Below are 6,151 nucleotides of genomic sequence, written 5' to 3'. Positions count from 1 at the left end.
GGATTATTATTATCATCAGCACTTACCACTGTGGCCATCTCCTTGTATTTCCTTTCCTGACACACACTTTTCTGTTGGATACAGATCAGAGAGTTGAAATGCTGACACAGGGTGTTTGCTGAGCTTCAGCTAATAGAGGGAAATCGTTTTCTTAATCAAACCAAATTGTGTTCTTAATAGTCAGGATTGAAAGTGCTGATTGCTCTACCTGTATCCACTCCAGCCTTAGGCATTTGTAAAATTTAATTTTAACGCAAGCGCTCATGTGCGCGCGCGCACACACACAAACACAGTTTACTTCTTTTATAATTTTATGTGTGTGGTTGTTGGTATATGTACATGTATACAGATGCACATGACTGTGTGCACATCTGTGGAGTTCTGAGGATCAGAGGAGGATGTCAGTTATCAGCTCTCACTCTCCACCTTATTCTCTTGAGACCAGGTCTCCCACTGACTTTGGATCTCATTGTTTTGCTAGGCTAGAAATCCTCTTGCCTCCTAGGTGCTGAGAATATAAGAATAAGCCACACTGTGCAAAGCCTCGTTTATTTCCCACTCAATCACTCTTCCTAGTTCTCAGGATAGTAATCTAGGACAGTCACCAAGGACTCAGTCATAAATGCCTATAAGCCTCATGTTGTTAGAAAAAGAGTATGAGGTCCACGACTTGCTCCCTTCTTGAGAGACCTGGAAGACAAAAATTGTTAGTAAAGGAAATGGATACAGTGAAAGATTTTTCCAGAACTAAGGAGAGAAAGGTTCATCCTTTCTCACTTTCTCTCCTGCATCTGTATAGTTATTTTCTAGAAAAGATTCAGAATCTAGGAATACACATATGTAGATTTAGCTGTGGTTATAAAACTCTCTTCCTGGGGGGAAGGCCACCTCCAGAAACAAGGGCTCCAAGCTGTTCTCATCCCCAGCATGGGATGTCCTAGGGACGATTTTACATCTTTGTGGTCACAGTTACATTGTTATGATGGGAGAGCTCCCTCTGGATGAAGCCCCCATCACCTTCCTCCATAAGCTTCTGGCTGCTGGTGCCAGTTCTGTTTTGTGGCTTTCTTTTCTTTTCTTTTTCTTTTTCTTTTTCTTTAATCTTTTTTATATAGTTCAGTCATTATCCCCCTCCAGCTCTGCCCTCCAACAGGACAGTTCCTCCTCCCCTGTCTCCAAGAGGATGTCCTCCCCCACAACCCCCACCCCACCAGACATCTCCACTCCCTGGAACTTCACTTCTCTGAGGGTCAGGCAGTCCTTTGTACTGCCAATGATTCTTGTCCCTCCACTGGAATCCCTGGCATATCTTACAATCATTGTCTTTTCTTTTACAAGTGCTGGATATGGAACCCAATTCCCTCCAAATGCCATGTGTGCATTTTCTCCCACTGAGCTGGACACACAGTCACTCACAGTCATTTTCTTCTCCCACTAATTTACTTATCTCTAGCCCTTACTTCCCAGCACCATACTGTTCCACAGGCTGTCTCCATGCTTACGTTCCCCCCACAAAAGTGTGCTTGGTTTTGTTTATGGTAGATTTCATTCTTTCTACTAGTATACCATCTGCACAGGATACAGGACTTAGAACCTCTTATACTCACATTTTGCCACCCTTAAGGTAGAATTTCCAATAGTTTTTACTACAATCTATTTTTGGATGAACCCTGTCCAAGATATATTACAATCACCTAGAAAAATTCTCACAAATAAGAATGAAGCCTGGTGACAAGGCCTTTTAAGAGAGCCTCAATCAATATGTATGTAAGTTGAAGTGTAACTGATTAGTGTTTATGCTGAAACAGCCAGAAAAGAATTAGTGACTCCTGTTTGGAATACTTCCTCTATTCCCACTGTGGTTTTGCTGTAAACAACAGTAGCTTTTGTAAATACTGGGTAAATACTGGTTTACCAGTATCACAGGGGACACCCACCCCAAGCCTTTTGTTCCATCACAGAAACATGCAGAGTTCTATCTCAGTGGCAGAAGGGTCAGAAGTCACAAGGTGGCAGCAAAAAGCCTTGTGAGACAGAAGGGATAGCCCAAAAGTACCTTATAAACTTTAAGATATCTGCTTTAATAAGCAACTGAGAGGCCATGATTGCATGTAGACGTCAGGTTCTGTGTTCAGGGACATCGTCGGTAAGACACCCATGTTGGAAATCACCCAGTGCATAAGGAACCTGGAGTGAGAAAATGGCATGAGATTGAAGGCAGTGCTGACTGCCTCAGATTAGCATTGGGCTTAGAGGGTCTGTGCATAAATAGGACTGTGATCCCTTCTCCTTGGCTCTGAGTCAGTAACTTGATGGAGACTTGACATGTGTTTCTGAGCCGGTAGGCCATGAAACATGCAAGATGTTAAGATGAGGACTTTGGTTTGGGAGGAGCTGAGAGATTTAGCGGAGACCTATGATGACCCAAGGGCTGTTGGATAGGTAATCCACAAGAAAACTTCTGATTCTAGTGCACACTTCCAGGGGCCCTTCTTTTGGCAAGCACTTTTGTCTTCATGAGCAGTTGCCAAATTATAGCCACACAGATCAGGCCCCCACAGTCTACTTCTCTTTCAGGACCTCAGGTGCCAAGGTTGAATTTGAAATGCTTGAGTTAATTCTTTAATTGGGACACTCCTCAAAAGCTCCATCTTCTATTTTGAAATTTGTTTTGTGCATTATAGTATGACTAACTGTTTTCTACTTCACCATCTCTTCTCCCGGTGTTAAATATAGCTGGATCAGATACGCAAGCACATTCTTGTTAAAATCTCCCCAGAATAAAATGTGGAGAGTTGGATGACAGTTATCAGAAGAGGTGAGTTCCAGCCTCAAATCTCTATATTTTATGGAAAAATAAAACAGGAAGGTTTAGCAAGCAGGAGAGAATGTCTATGACCCTTCTCAGAGAGCTTGGCTTACTTTGGGAAGTACCAAACTAAGCAGACAGTGGGAATGACAGCTTAAGCCAGATAGGTTCAGAATGTTTGCAGTGCAATTTCACTGATGGACATGTAGACACTTTAAAATGTGTATATGCAAGAAAACAAGGCCCCATTAATACAAGTAAAGCTCATAAGAATGCACAGAGACCAAAGCAACATGCATAGGGCCTGTAGGGGTCTGCTCTGGGTTCTCTGAGTATAGTTTATGGCTTCCAATTTAGTGTTTTTATGGAGACCCTGACTCTTGTGCCTTGCCTTGGGCTCTTTTTCTTTTGTTTGTTTGCCTTTTAAAATTGTAATACATTTGTTTTTGTTTTATATTATTTGAAAAATATAAATAAATACATAAATAGATCAATTTGTGTGTGTGTGTGTGTGTGTGTGTGTGTGTGTGTGTGTGTGTACATGAGTGCAGTTGCCCACAGAGACTAGAAGAAGAGGGTGGTGGATACCTTGGAGCTCGAGTTAGATGATGTTGGGAACTATCTGAAGTTGGTGCTAGGAACTAAATTTGAGACTTATGCAAGAACAGTATGTGTTCTTAACTGCTGAGCCATCCTTGTAGCTCCTCAATGAAAGGAGCAGGAAAAGAAAACTGGACAGAAAGCCCACGGCCTCAGCCTTAGGAGACGCCAAGTAAACCCTCTCTTCTAGTGACCAACAACCTGACTACAACAGACTGAGAACACCATTTGTAAAAGAACTTTTTTGTGTGTGTTCTCCACCCATGACTCTCTGTGATCTGAAGACCTGGAAAAATGATAGTTATATGCTGAAATTTAGTCAGTAGAACTAGATCATGTGGGGTGAGGAGAGTTGAAACACAAGTGCATGGTTTTCAGGAACTACAACCTGGTCAAAGCCAGGTTGCAAGAAATGCAACAAACTTCAGGAAGGAGTACACAGAGGCATGGCCAACATTCACAATCTAATGCCACAAAAAGAATGCAGAGATGTAAATAGCATTTGAGAGTCAAGTTGTGATGTCTGTTCCCCTGACCAGCATCTATACCCAGTCTCCCAAAGGAAATCCCAGAGGCAAGAACAGTACTTGCAACATTTTCCTTAAGGCACAATGAAGGACGACTCTCCCCTGGAGGTATGATCAGCGTCTCTTACCTGACCTTGCAAAGGAAGACCCAAAGGTTTTAGTGAGCCAGGGAACAAACGCCTAGAAACTCAAAATAGAGAATATCAAACAGACTAGGCCACAGTTCTCTCCCTTTAACATTTGTTCCTCTTTTAAAATTATTATGAATTAATTATTTATTTACAGCCCAAATGTTTCCCCCTCCCATTAACTCTCACAGAGTTTTCCCACCTCTCTTTCCCCTTTGCCTCTGAGAGTGTGCCCCCCTACAGCATCCCCCTTCCCTGGGGCATCAAGTCTCTACTAGATTGAGACCAGACACATTAGTTCTCTTCTATGTATGTGCTAGGGGCCATGGACCAGCCCGTGTATGCTCCCTGGTTGGTGACACAGTGTCTGTGAGCTCCCAGTAGTCCAGGTTAGTTGATACAGTTGTTCTTCCTATGGGTTTACTATTCTTTTGAGCTCCTTCAGTCCTTCCCCTAATTCTTCCATAGGGGTCCCCTGACTTCAATCCAATAGTTGGGTGTAAATATCAGTATCTGTCTCAGTCAACTGCTGGTAGAGACTCTCAGAGGACAGCCATGCTTGGCTCCTGTCTTCAAGCACAACATGGCATCAGTATATATTGTCAGGGTTTGGTGCCTGTCCATGAGATGGATCCCAAGTTGGGCTAGTCACTTGTTGGCCATTCATTCCTCTTTTATTCATGTCCCAATTTCTCCCTTATTTAATAACCATTCAGTATTTAATACTGTATCTCTTTCCTTTTCTTTTCCTCCATCCTTCCCTTTTATCATCTTCCTTCCCCAAAGAACATAGGCTAGCTTGGTTTGCAGGGGCCCAGTGGTTTTGGCTCCTGTGAGTTGAGACTATTCTGAGTGATCCCATTGTGTTTCCTTATGTCTCTTATCATTCTACCTTTAGCCAAGCCATCTGAGCTCTACAAGACTTCTATTAATACTGCTCTCACCATGATCCCAATAACAGTTACTAGTCTTGTGCTGATTTTCTCCTTTAACTTTTACTCATAGTAGCTAACACATTAGTGCACACAGCACTGTTTCCCTTCACCGCAGAAAATGGCTGATGTTTCAGGTGTGATTGTTTTCTATGTAACAATTCAATGTTTCTCACATTTTATCCACCATGGAGATGATCTTCTACCAGGATTTAGCAAGAATACTCTCACCTTTATATTGGACTTCTCAATTTCTAGAACTGTGAGCCAATGTGTTTCTTTTCTTAACAAATTACCCAGCCTGAGGTATTCCATTATAGCAGTACAAGATGGCAAACATATTTGCCTCAGAAGGTGCTAGCTGGTCTATTCATAATTTAGGTATGCACTATTCTAATACACTCACCAAGGCCTACATGATTTATGTAGAACAGAGACTAGAGATTAAACAAATATGTGATAATATTGCCACCCAGCTCATTTATAATCTTTTACTCTCTTGACAGCAGCAGAGAGTGGAGCTCTTTCAAGGTTTCCGTTTAACAACCTGCATTATGATATCTCTTATTTCACATTCCAGGAACCTAATTTATGGTTAATCCATGTGCCAATTATGTGGAATCCAGCCATGAACTAAAGATCAATAAATGGCCATGGAATTATCCGTGTTCATAAAAAGTAAGTGTGAGCTTAGCTGTAGCCAAGATTCAATTTATTGCTTATTTCTCATGAACTCCTATAGTGGTTTGAATAAGAATCCCCCATAAGGTCATATATTTGAATGCATAGTCAAGAGTTATATTTCTTGAGAATGATTAGAAGTTGTAGCATTGTTGGAGGAGGTGTGTCACTGGGGTGTGAACTTTGAGGATTCAGAAGTCCAATCCAGTTCCAGTTTCGATCTGTCTTCCTGATGCTTGTTTATCCATATGTAGAACTCTCAGAAAAATGTTTAAACAAACATACAAAATATGTTAATGTTTTGCCTGCATGTACATTTGTATACCATGTATGTGCCTGGTGCCTGCAGAATTCAGAAGGGAGTGCCACTTCCCTTGGAACTGGAGTTATAAGAGTTTGTGAGCAACTAAATAGGTTCTGGGAACCTAAACTGGGTCCTCTACAAGACCATGGAGTACTCTTAAGTACTAAGGT

General features: G+C 41.7%; 1 long non-coding RNA gene across 1 annotated transcript; it reads right to left on the bottom strand.

Moving 5' to 3' along the window:
* Window positions 1-530: 530 nt before the first annotated feature.
* Window positions 531-6,151, bottom strand: Gm46685. The gene is made up of 2 exons (XR_001782832.2): window positions 2,057-6,151; window positions 531-690 (listed from the first exon to the last, which is right to left on the bottom strand). It is a non-coding gene; the product is annotated as a predicted gene, 46685 (long non-coding RNA).

Source organism: Mus musculus, chromosome X (genome assembly GCF_000001635.26).
Source record: "Mus musculus strain C57BL/6J chromosome X, GRCm38.p6 C57BL/6J".
Classification (NCBI taxonomy): Eukaryota; Metazoa; Chordata; class Mammalia; order Rodentia; family Muridae; genus Mus; species Mus musculus.
This window is presented reverse-complemented; position numbering and strand designations above follow the sequence as displayed.